The 13,148-nt window shown below is 39.4% G+C and overlaps 1 pseudogene; it reads left to right on the plus strand.

Moving 5' to 3' along the window:
• The first annotated feature begins 426 nt into the window (after nt 1-426).
• Nucleotides 427-11,898, plus strand: LOC139716035 (cytochrome P450 2U1-like; annotated as a pseudogene).
• The last annotated feature ends 1,250 nt before the right edge of the window (nt 11,899-13,148 follow it).

Below are 13,148 nucleotides of genomic sequence, written 5' to 3' on the forward strand. Positions count from 1 at the left end.
TTTTTCAATGCTGTAACTTTTTGCCTTTAATTGTTGTCATTCAAATCTCTCAACTTTTCACATAATTACTGTTCTGCCATTAAACTCCTAGTAGTCTGATACGATACGGAGACACACTAGGCTGCGTCTTCAACATTGATTGAAATTTACGAGCTGCATATGAAACAGTCGTAACGTCAGTTCACCGAAATGCTTTGTTTTGAATATCACCTACCCTATACTTGATATTGACGGTAATGAGGAATCGTTTGTATGACATTCCATTCCGTCTCCACAAAGATAAACAAAAGCTGGACAAGTTCTACGTCATACACGGAGCAATATATCTAATCAATTTTCACGCTCTATTCAAAAGATTGTGACCCGTGGACAAGTGAAAAGCTTTGGCTTATAGTATTCGATTGTTTTGATATTATGCATGGAACCATGACGTCAAATTATATTCCGCAGATCATTCTCTTCGTCATCGTTGTAGTTCTAAGCAAATGGCTCATTGGACTGTTTCGAAGCTTTTGGCAGGGCAAGAAACAGCTTTCTTACCTTCCGCCCGGTCCGCCAGGTTTACCCGTCTTGGGAAACTTAGCGCTGGTCCGGACCGACATGCGTGTCGTGTTCAGTCGGCTGGCGGGGGAGTACGGTGGGGTGTTCTCTCTCCGTGTTGGACCGATCCCAGTGGTAGTGGTATGCGACGTGGAGGCGGTGAATGAAGCTTTTCTAGTACAGGGAGACGCGTTCGAAGATCGTCTGATGCCGCCCCTTCTGCATTACGCTATTGGGACTAAAGGTATGAAAGACAATGAGCAAATTTTCCATGTTTAATAAGGGGAGAGGGTTGTCTAACATTATTAATAGACATTATCGGAACCGTGACAATCATCTCTCTGACATGTCTGGTGTGATTGGAAATTTCGAAGGCAATACTTAGGTAATAGGTAATAAAATAGTAGTTACGATCAATTCAATTTCAATTCAATAGTTTATTTATTTCCATCATCAAAAAGAAAAGAAAAAGTTGACATAATCCAAAGTAATACAATTTTTTTCATTTTTCTTGTACTCGTCTGATAAAGGATTTTTTTAAAATACAATATAAAGTAAATATGCACGAACAATGTCATAAAAAAGAAACAATGCACTTTGCCATGGCAACAGAAATAGTAAAAAATCACAATGATGGAAAACAGTGTTCCACTCAAAAAGCCAAGCTTGTAAGACGTGGAACACTGGAACAAAACAACAAGAGCACCAATCAAATCAATAAAACATATTCACTTTCAATTCTTCTATATACTATTGTACATTTACTAATTGATATATGATGCTGATACTGAACGCTGAACAATACTTAGTAGGATTTTAGAATGCAAACATATAAACTATATAACATATCACATTTGTGGCACAGACACTATGGGGCCAGGTATGCCAGGAAAATTGAACGGAAAGGAAGATATGCAATCGGCCACAAAAAAAAAAAAAAAAATATGACGACAACAACAACAACAATAATACAAAACACAGAAATAACAGATATTGAGGAAATGCACTCAGACAGATACTGGACAACGAAGAACGAGGAAAGAGGAGCAGGGCAGAATAGAGAAGGAAAAGGAGAGGGATGGAAACGGTCCGTGGACACACTACAAAATCTCAAGGACAAATGAAACATGACGGGCTTTTTCATTAAACAGAATTAACTGGTATGATAGAAAACAAATATTTTTAAGTTTATACTTAAATGTAATTAACTTTACAGATTCTTTTAAATCATTATCTAGATAATGATTTAATAAGATAAGCCTAACATAGTTCCCATTTCACCGCAAACTTAATATTCATTATGACAATACTAATTGAAATAGTAACATGAATATTTACAACAGGGCTCACATCAAGAAATTGGCATATCAGACGATTTTCAAAATTTCACATCCTTTAGTACATAAATCAACAGCTCCATGTATAGATTTGTGGAATTTATTGTGGTCCTCGAGAAGAGAAACCATTATACTTCCAAAAACCCAAAGCAAATTACACTGAACGAAGATGATAATATAGGAGCCTCACCTATTTCAGAAATGTAGTAATGTAATTCCATGACAATACCATGTGCTTAACAAGTTCACCTGTGTAGAATTTATGCATGCCTTCTTTTTTTTTTGCGACTGAGCCCCTACTTGTGCATTTTTGTTGTGAGGCTGCCATGTTATCATCTTTGTTCATTGTGATTACCCACGCCGATGAAAATCGGCAAGGGGTTATGTAAAGGGTTCCGTATGTTTGTTTGTTTGTTTGTTTGTTTGTTTGTTTGTTTTTTTGTTTGTTTGTTTGTTTGTTTGTTTGTTTGTTTGTTTGTTTGTATGTATGTTTGTTTGTTTGTTTGTTTGTTTGTTTGTGTACAAGATAACAAGAGAACGGGTAAACGGATTTGCACGAAATGTTCAGGGAATGTTTGGATAATGACAGGAAAGAATCGATTAGATTTTGGTGATAATCGGTTGACCCTTGCAAATTCTGTGTGACCTTGAAGTTTTGACCCCATGGTATAGTGACCATTCCGAAAATTTCCCGTTTCTCACTTTGCGATTTTCCGCTACCATACGAAGACATACACTCCCCAACGATCCGACTTCGCTGCTCAAATGTTCGTAAGAATTCCGAAATTTACGTTTAGGCCTATTTGAGGGACTACGTCCTTCTAGATTTATGAAAGTTCGTTCTCCGTCATCACAAACTGGCCCGTATTTTGATGATTTTTCAAATTAACATTGATTGTTTTTTTCGTTGGAGGAGCATTTTGCTCGGTCGCAGTCACACTGCACGATATGCGTGCTCAATGTCAATGCGTGTGCAAGGCCGCTGAAAATGCATCGCGCTCTACACTGTTGGTGCAAAATTGCACCGGGGACGTTGCGGCGCTCGTTGGTGGCCGAATACTGGTGCAGTAGACATTTGCATTCAACCCTTGCATTGAATAATTCCCGTAGACACTAATCATAGGGGTAATTGCCTAGGGGGTACGTAAATTTTGTTTTTCTTTTTTGCTTTTGTGGATACCATCAAAGATCGTACACTCATACGACCTTTGATATTTGATGATTTTTCAAATTAACATTGATTGTTTTTTTTCGTTGGAGGAGCATTTTGCTCGGTCGCAGTCACACTGCACGATATGCGTGCTCAATGTCAATGCGTGTGCAAGGCCGCTGAAAATGCATCGCGCTCTACACTGTTGGTGCAAAATTGCACCGGGGACGTTGCGGCGCTCGTTGGTGGCCGAATACTGGTGCAGTAGACATTTGCATTCAACCCTTGCATTGAATAATTCCCGTAGACACTAATCATAGGGGTAATTGCCTAGGGGGTACGTAAATTTTGTTTTTCTTTTTTGCTTTTGTGGATACCATCAAAGATCGTACACTCATACGACCTTTGATATCATCACACTCTCGGCTTGCTATAATCAAAATATCCCGCAAGAAAACGGCGTATTTCTCGATTTTTAGCGCTTTTTCCGCGACCCGTCGCGTAGACAATACTCTTAAAACTGGACTTCATTCGCGCGCGCTTGGAAAAGTTCCGATTCTGCACTTTTGACGGTGGAATTTGGGATTTTCGATGGATTTTTGGAGGAGACTTAAGGACTTTCCTGTACGTGAATGAGTGTTAATACCGTATGTGTAATTATGTGATTTGCGTGTGATGTGACTGTAGAACCAAAGATCGTACACTTCAGTGTACGATCTTTGGTAGAACTCACTGGCTGGTGATAAAGCACACTGGCAATTAAGTGGCCGAATTCTGGTAGATGACCGAATGCACATTATGTTTACCCCGACTTTGTACTTAGGCGTGGGTCTGCCGCCTTTGACGGCCCCTCTCTAGTTTGTTATAAATTTTGAAAACACTCCTATTCCTCATCCCAATTACTGCAAATTCTGAAACTATGCACCCAGTGTAACAATTTATAGTAAAAAAAAATTATATGTAAAAGTATGAAAATCATCTGGGGCTCTCCTTTAACCATCTGAGTACCAAATTAGTCTCTTCTCATTATGCAGCCCTGCATCACAAAACCAACAAAAAGTCGCCAGTTGAGGGCAGAGTATAAAAGAGCAGACCCAAAGCTTTAAAATGATGTATAACTCAATTCAAAAGGGCTCCCCTAACTTACCTAAATCTTGGGGAAAAAAAGTACACTCGGGAAAAGTGTGAACTGAGAAAAGAGACTCTGAAGTACAGGGTCTATTCAAGCGCTTAATCTTGCACGAGGCCACACTAGCTGTGCGGTGAAAGGGACAAAACACAGGATATCAACGGGAGCAACAACAATGAAGGAATTATCAGATTAAGCTGAAATTGGGCATGTTCTACCAACACATTCTGTCAATGATTGATGCGAACTTACAAAGCAGCAGCGTTATAGTTTCGAAAGTTATTAGACTTCAAAGTGAAGAGTGTACAAAGGATTTTAAAAATGAAAAGGGGCCTCTATCCGTGATCATTCTACTCTCCCCGCAAAAGGGGTTGTAGAAAAACCGCTGAAAACACACTTTCCCATTCGTGTTATGATCTCAAACTAAAGGATAATGTAGGAGAAGGATAGCTCTTTCGGAAAATATGAAAAAAATCAAGATTGCCTTACTTAACCAATTTTGCCTGTTTCGAGTTTTTACGTAAAATCAAGGGGTGCAACTTTGTGTTTGTTTTGTGGTGCACGGTCGTCACATACTACAGGGTTGTGTGTGAAATTTGTGCATATTTTTGACTCATTGGCAGAGAAAGGATTATAGCAGCATCATGGATATGGCCTGAGGTGACAATACAGGTCATTAGGTGAACTAAACAAATACATTACAGAGCATGTATGGCAGTAGAACATGGAAGGAATGGAGGTCTGTAGAATAGATCAGGAAATGATCATTTGTGCTACAGTGGCCTGTGATTGAGACATTGTACAGAAACAATACAATGGGCCTGTGTCGGGCTGACTGCGGTAAGAATCAAACTAAACAAACCTGTTCAAAATAATTATATTCTTTACAAAGAAACTGTTTTTTTTTAACAAAGTTAGGAAAAGCATCCTTACCATTGAGGTTGTACGTCAGCAAAGATGTGTTATTGGAAATATAATTTCATTTCAATTGGATTATATTGAACAAATTGTTATCCATCATTTCTCAAGCATACGGATACCCGAAGAATTATTCTGCTCACATTCGTTTTAAAAGCACTTTCTGTACGTTATCTTTTTGGCTACTTTTTCACCAGATACATACGCACACACACACACACACACACACATACGATATATATATATATATATATATATATATATATTCATATATTACAAATTGTTGCGTTACGTTTATTTGAACTTCAAAATTCGCATTAGTAAAATGAAAACGACTATACAAAATTTAACGGGACATAAGTCAGGACACCATTAGAACGAAATCTGCTTATGATCTGGCCCTTTTAACACAATTATTAAATTGTAGGGCCTACCAATTCTGAGTAAACTTAAGAAATCATACAGATATGTGGCCAAAGCACACACACGTACACACAAATTCACACGCACACCTTCTTATATGAGAGAATGAGAGTGGAAAAGAGAAGGAAACAAGATAAAGACATATCACAAGATGGAACAAGTTTAGAAGGTTATTAAAAAAATAAATATCAGAGTGGAATCTGATTATGTATATAGCTTTTAAACTTTAAAATTGCACAAATTTTGTGCATGAGCTTCTCCGAAATATTTACGAAATTTGATGATAAAGCAAAAATGATTCTTTTTACATAATAATCATCCTTAGTGTAACTTTAGCAACTTTCAGTTCATCGGGTACTTACAATGAAATTACTACAAGTTTTATTGAAAGACAGAATTCCATGATCAGTTTCAACCTTTTACCAAGCAAATTCGTTGAAGTGGGGATTCAAATTAAAAAAGATACCATTCGTTTCGTGTCCATTGGTCATACAATTTAACTCAAACAACAATTAATTTCGCGATTTCGCTACTTTTGTTTTCGTGTGATCAAAAAGAATATTTAGGAAAATTCCTGTTACAGCACGCAATGTTGTTTTTGAGCGATCAAAAGTATTACTAAGTAAACAGTTTCTTTAATATACGGAGGAATTTGACATTTTCGCAATCAAATTAAAAAGTCACAGCCGGTCACTTTGTCACGTGCATTTATTTTTCGTTTTTAGGGAGTTTTTACTTTATTCATTCAATTACAATCACTGTGTACGATATACCCGCTTGGATACAACACACATTTCCATCTACATTACATGCAGGATATACACAAAAGAGTGTGAAAAGATTTCACACCGTGTTTACAATTTTCATATTATTTTCACATTGTGCTCACAATGTGTTTTCCACACTGTTGGACACTGTATTATTTCCTGGGGGGATTGCAGCCTGTTGGTGTATTTTTTTTCAAAGGTTGATATGAAAGAAGTTTAATTTGTGTTCTTCACATCCTCAAAAATGAATACACTACAACTGCTTGAAAGACGTTAAGTCGATGTTATTCACAGGGAGTTTTGCCTTTGACAACGGACCTGTCTGGAAAGCACGCCGTCGCTTCGGGCTGAGTGCAATGAGAAACCTGGGAATGGGCAAAAGCAGCATGGAGCGACGAATTACAGACGAGGCCAGAATATTGTGCGAAAGCCTGAAAAACAACCGGTTGGGGACCTTTAACCCCATTGGTCTCACCACCAACGCAGTGGCGAACGTCATCTGTAGCATCAGCTTCGGAGAAAGGTGGGTCTTTCATAGGACTTTGAAGACGAATAAAGGCGTATAGGCCCAAGCGCTATTGTAGAAGACAACGTTACCCCGCCCCCTCCCCCCAAACACACACACACCCACACACACACACACACAGAAATAATCACAAAACTCATTACGAGCCGAGATCGGAGGGAAGGGGGAGGGGTGATGTTAAGGACCATTGTCTCCTTGACCCAACCAGAAGCACTTCCCCTGAAACCTCTCTAACCCTATAGTCACCCTCTCCTTCCCTTCATAATTTCAGTCTCGCTTTAAAATATTCCATGTTCACTTTATTCATAGAAGTCTGCCCATTTACAATACCAGCTCAGCATGTAATGTGTTTATACATTAAAGGGACAGTACAGTATTGGTGGAGATGGAAATTGGGCTTTTAACTTTTTGCGAGATACCAAGAAAACACTTATGATAAAGTACAGAGCATACCATTTCAAAAGGAATTCAAAGTTTATTTGATGAAAATCTGGTTTGGAATGACTGAAACATAAAAAAACAAAGTAAAACAAAGCGATCGTAATAAAGCATGCCGTCAATCCCTCGTTTGAGGCGAGACCCCACTTCCGCGAAGCTGATGGGGTGCTATACCTCGCTAAAGATTTTTCGTTTGGGAGTTGGGAGTCGAAGTATTTGTCCATTGCAAATTAACTTTCTGCTCAGGCGTGACAAACCTGGAGGCCAAGCCAGGGTTTAATGACTCCAGCAGCTAAGGTATTATGTAAGAGCATGATAAGGATATCTGCCTGTGGCAGACCATTCAAAGTGAACTCAATTTTCTCTATCCTTTCTAAAGTTTTCAATTTTATATTCTATTGAGAAATTCTATGGTCATCCATTTTACATTTCGAACGAAAAAAAAAAACTGACCCATAAATAACGAAAATACAGGAATAAGAAGGAGAGCATTGTAGAAGTTTGTCGACACAAACACACACCATGGAGCTACATCGCCCATTCCAAAACCAAAACAATCTCCTCCTCTCGCGGGTGCCCCCCCCCCCCCCCCCCCCCCTGGCGCTGTGGCGATGACTGATGCTTAGATTAGGCCAGGGTCAAGAAACAGGTGTTTTATATCTTTGGTATTTATGTCATTGATTGCCAAGATATACACTGGCATTATTTACGGGGGTGTAGCCTCTTCAAACGAGAGATTTGCGTCATGGTGTGGGTCCCACACTAAGAGAATCACTCTTTTTTGGATATCTCAGCCATTTTAAAACCAATTTTTATCAAATAAACGTTGAATTCCTCGTAGAATTTATACATGCTCTTTCATATTTCATAAGAGGTTTCTCATTATCTCACCAAAAAAGTAAGAAACTTGAAATTAGGTCTCAACCAAAACTTTACGATCCCTTTAAGAAAGAAATGTTTGTGGAAAAACTTATCAAGCAACTAATCAAGCACATGATTTACCTGGTATAACCAGGGAATTGGTATAACAGGACACAACAACAATTCATACATAACTCCATCTCACCCTGCATCCCTTTCAAGAAGGTTGGAAGTCGTCACTAATTTCCTGAGAACTATAGTAACGTGTGAATTTTAACAGAAAGGTTAATTACCATTCCTTCCTCAAACCTGAGTTCGCTGGCTGGCGTTTAGAATAAATGCGAATTCTCGTAACTTGCTTTTTTCCCATCTATCAGGTTCGATTACGACGACCCGGTATTTAAAGCTTCGTAGCCAACGTCCACAAGACTGTATCGTCAATCTCGTTCTTCTCCCTCGGCAACGCGCTGCCCTTTCTCTTCTACTCACCCCTGTATTCCGACTTCCGCTATCTCATCGACTTCATGAAGGACACGGTGCAGCGCATCGTCGGCGAACATCGTAAGACGCTCGACGAGCACGATGTCCGCGACATCATCGATCTTTACATCTTGGAGATTCATCGACAGCAGAAGTGCGGCGAGGAGATCGTTTTCGATAAGGACAGGGCGTGGCGGGGCATTTTTGATCTGATTGCAGCCGGCACAGGCACGAGCGCCACTCTTCTCTGGGCCTTCCTTTTACTTGCAAAATTTCCCGACACAATGAAACAGGTGCGTAATACGTGTCATAATTATGGGGTATAAAATATGTCTATTATGATAATAATCACATTTGTACAGCAATATGCTAATAAACAATATCACATGGATCGCCTGGTCTGTCACATGGAATGAGCTGAGACACAAAATACAACGACCATATAATTATAACAGACTAATGACCTACCAACGCTTAGAAATATTGCAAAATTATATTTGATTGTAGTTTACACGTTGCAGCAATATACTTTATATATACAACATCATGAAAGCCAAATTTTGCGTACATGTAAAGCAAAATTTGTTAAATGATTGTGAAACATTTATTTCTATCTGAAACACAAAGTGTGAGGTCGAACTTTTAATATCGTCCTCTCGCTTACTATCTCACTCTCTTCTCTCTCTCTCTCTCCCGCAATTTCCATTGCAATATGTTTCATCCGAACTCCCCCCCCCTCTCTCTACCCCTTCGCTCTCCAAATCTGCTTCCTTCGCTCTTTGCCACCCTATCTCCCTCTCAATCTTCATTTTATATGTACGAACGAGAGAGCGTTATTTGATTTTTTCTTTGTAACCCAAAACGGAATAAGGAACATCAATGACATGTTTGTACACTGTAACAGAAATATTATCACCGCAATCATTTTTTTTTTGATTGAAAAATACGAGGTCCAAGATGAGATTGACCGCGTTATCGGTAACCATCGATCTCCGTCGATGTCGGATCAAGACGCCATGTCTGTGACGATGACCACGATTATGGAGATTCAGCGATTTCGACACGTGGCTCCCCTTGGGGTGCCGAGAAGAACCAACAAGGAGGCCACCATCAAGGGATACCGCATCCCGAAAGGAACAGGTATACGGCAACAGGTGCACAGAGAATCAGTCTATAGTCCACATTGTACATTGTAACGAACACTTTTTGTTTATGATATGGGACTACGTTAAAAACATAGCTATTGCTGTCAGCGACTCTTTGAGAAAATTGCTCTCTGGAATATTTTGGTAAGAGATTTCTGGCTATTTTAGGTCTTCTAACAGAAGACAATAGAAGACAAATACAAAAGACAAATACAGAAGACAATACAAAAGAAATAAAAGCATCATTACACTCAAAACATAAAGAAAGTGAGGATTAATTGCCTTGCCTAGGAATAATATGCCATAAATAATTGGAAGTTAACAATGGAACAGCCCATTCATTGCATTATAATGGAAATCGCCAGGTCAAAGTTTTTACAGAATAGGGCCTACAGAACAGGCCCTTTGTTTTGGAAAGAGTGAGACACAAATATAATCTATGTCATGATTTTTACTTTGTACATTATACCAAACAAGATTCACCTCTTAATCCAAAATGCCCGGATGCAATAACGATGTATGGAGTACCTTAAGTGTACAGGGACAAAGACAATGAAAAAGAGCAAATTAACTGAAGAAAATGCTGTACATGTCTGTATATATGAAAGGTAATAGCAGATGTTCTTGAAAGTAGAGTTCTCCTCAGTCAAGATGAATTACCTTTACACCAGATCGAAGGAATTCCACTAAACCAGCCATGATGGCAATACTTCACTGGAAAAAAGATTCGTGTTAGGTTTAACACCACTGATGTTAAGTCTGAGACAAACCCGCGAGTTAATACAGGACAAAACCCACAGGTGTAGAACGTATCTTGTGATGGCGTTGAAAAGTGTTCACCTGGCACTTCGATCGTGGTGTTAATTTGACACTATACGACATGTAGCTGGTAATTATTTAACAGTGACACTACATATAGTGTGAATGTGACATGGCTGATATTAATTTCAGTGATAGAACACCCACCCAATGTGAATAAGAATACACACCCTCTGGTGTATACTGTGGTTTAAATGTGTTCACATTTTTTCTCAAATATTAGATACATTATCGGGAAGTTTGTCTTGTTCAAGTTCAAAATCAGCAAGAAGAACGGGAACTATATTAAAGTGACACCCGTGTGTGTTCATGTAATACCACAAAATGAGGTTGCAAGCACCGGAAATTCAAAACCAGCTCGGTGTTTGATATTCAACACTCTACTTTTTGCAGTGTTTGCTTTCTATTGTATGTTTTCACCATCCCTCAGCTGTGATAATGGACCTGTGGGAGCTGATGATGAGCCCGAAGTACTGGGACCAACCGGAAGACTTCCGTCCTTCTCGATTCCTCTGCGAAGATGGAAAGACCGTACTGGAACCAGAAGCGTTCATCCCTTTTGGTATCGGTGAGTGACATCTATTGGCGCAGTCAGACTGGCTTAAGATCAAGAATATTAAGTTCGCGATCTTCTAAAAATCTCGAAGTTTTGCCAGTGCGACCGAAAACCTTTCGCGAAACATCCCGCGAAACTTTTCACTCCAACTAGGTATATTTCTCTCACCCCCAGGCCTCCAAATTGTCTTCTTTCTTGCGCGCGCGTACCAATGACCCAAACCTCTTGATAAAAAATTGGTTGCCAGAGTGTGACTGCACGACAAAAGATCGCAAAGATTTCGCGATCATTAACTTCTAGATATTTTGCCAGTCTGACCGCGCCTTACATTTCTTTTTCCTTTGCGTCAATACATGATGTATATGCCCCACTATACCAAGCACAAAAAGTGAGGAAACTCGCCTTTGATCGACTATATCTGAGCCCCTGTTGAGTGTGGGGTCATTGCTCTGCATCCAGACGGACACTTTCATTACCCTTTACCGAAACTTCCTTCCGAACTTCCGAAACAATACCAATATGTTATGTCCTGCGTTAAGAATATAATATCAAGAATAAGGATATACATGTACTACTCTACAGCGTACTGATTTTATCAAGAACGGCATTTTCCTATCTTCTTCTTAACAGGGAGTCGGATCTGCTTGGGGCAGCTGTTGGCTAAGATGGAACTCTTCCTCTTCTTGACAAACATCCTCCAGCGCTTCAACTTGGAGCTAGCGGACGAAAGCCTTGACGTGAGCCTGGAAGGGCGGGAAGGATTTGCCCTGGCCCCCCTTGATTTCAAGCTCAGTTTCAAGCAGCGCTAGTCCGTGGTATGGTCCGTAACATGCTATCCTCATGCTTACGGCTTTACACAATCGCAAAATAGATGTTGATCTGTTACCACGTCTTGCCAGCAACAACAACGACAACAGCAGCAGCAGCAGCAACAACAACAACAACAAAAACAACAGCAAAAAACACACCTAACACAAACCTCAAAGATTATCTATATACACGTATGAACTTCAAAAGAAAAGAATAAGAAATGATCTATCATTGATATATATTCAACGGGGTCATCCCAAAAAAAAAACCCGACACTCGAGTCATACGCCCTACTCGTACCACATTGAAATAACGTTCGCCGTACATGAGTCCAACACTAGACATGCAGACAAAAATGGCCCACGAGACTGACACTGCGTATGTATCAAGCCCCTTGACATGTCGGTGTTGATCGTAGGCTCTTTTTGCGTATTGTCAAGTTGTTTAGTCACAAGAATAATTTCTTCACATCGAAACAGCTACATTTATTGTACAGGTCACATCAAAACAGCCAACAACACAGCACAAGACACACACGCTCAAGCACACTGACACACAGCACAAATGCGTGAAAACCCTGAAGCCCTGATTTTGCTTTAATAGAAAAACGTAATTTATTTGCATAACGATTTGATTTGATTTGATTTGATTTTATTGGTTCCTGCATTATATCATTGCTCATGCAGATACATACACATATATCATATACATTGATGGTACCATACACACAAATGGATATACATAAACATTAATTGCTAACAAGGTAAGTTTCTTCATTACCTTTAGAATGTACAGCAATACAGTTTCTTCATTGCCTTTAAAATGCACAACAGAACATAATTATCAGTGATGCAATGAATAACGCAGAAGGGCTACAGCTTAAGCATTGCTTGATTTGCATGCAGCCCTCGTACATGATACATAACATATAGAAAAATAAGGGTAGGGATGACTTGCATAGAGATAGGATAGGAGAAAGGAGAGAGGAGAGGTCTGTCTGCTTTCGCTAATACACAAAGTGGGATCACCTGGATCACTGAATAGTAAAGCATGGCAAAGTATTTTCTCACCGAGGTACAGGTGAACAGTTACAGGTCATGGTCGGTTACATAACATTACGCAATGAATTCTGAACGGCGATAATTCAACAAGGGATTTTCACATACAATACAATTGCAATGACATTATAAGATCACTGATATCCAGAGAGCAGCATTGTCTTTACAGCTTTCTTGAAAGAATACATAGA

Source organism: Diadema antillarum, unplaced genomic scaffold (assembly GCF_040938485.1).
Source record: "Diadema antillarum isolate AM-2024a unplaced genomic scaffold, OU_Dant_1.0 scf00000060, whole genome shotgun sequence".
Classification (NCBI taxonomy): domain Eukaryota; kingdom Metazoa; phylum Echinodermata; class Echinoidea; order Diadematoida; family Diadematidae; genus Diadema; species Diadema antillarum.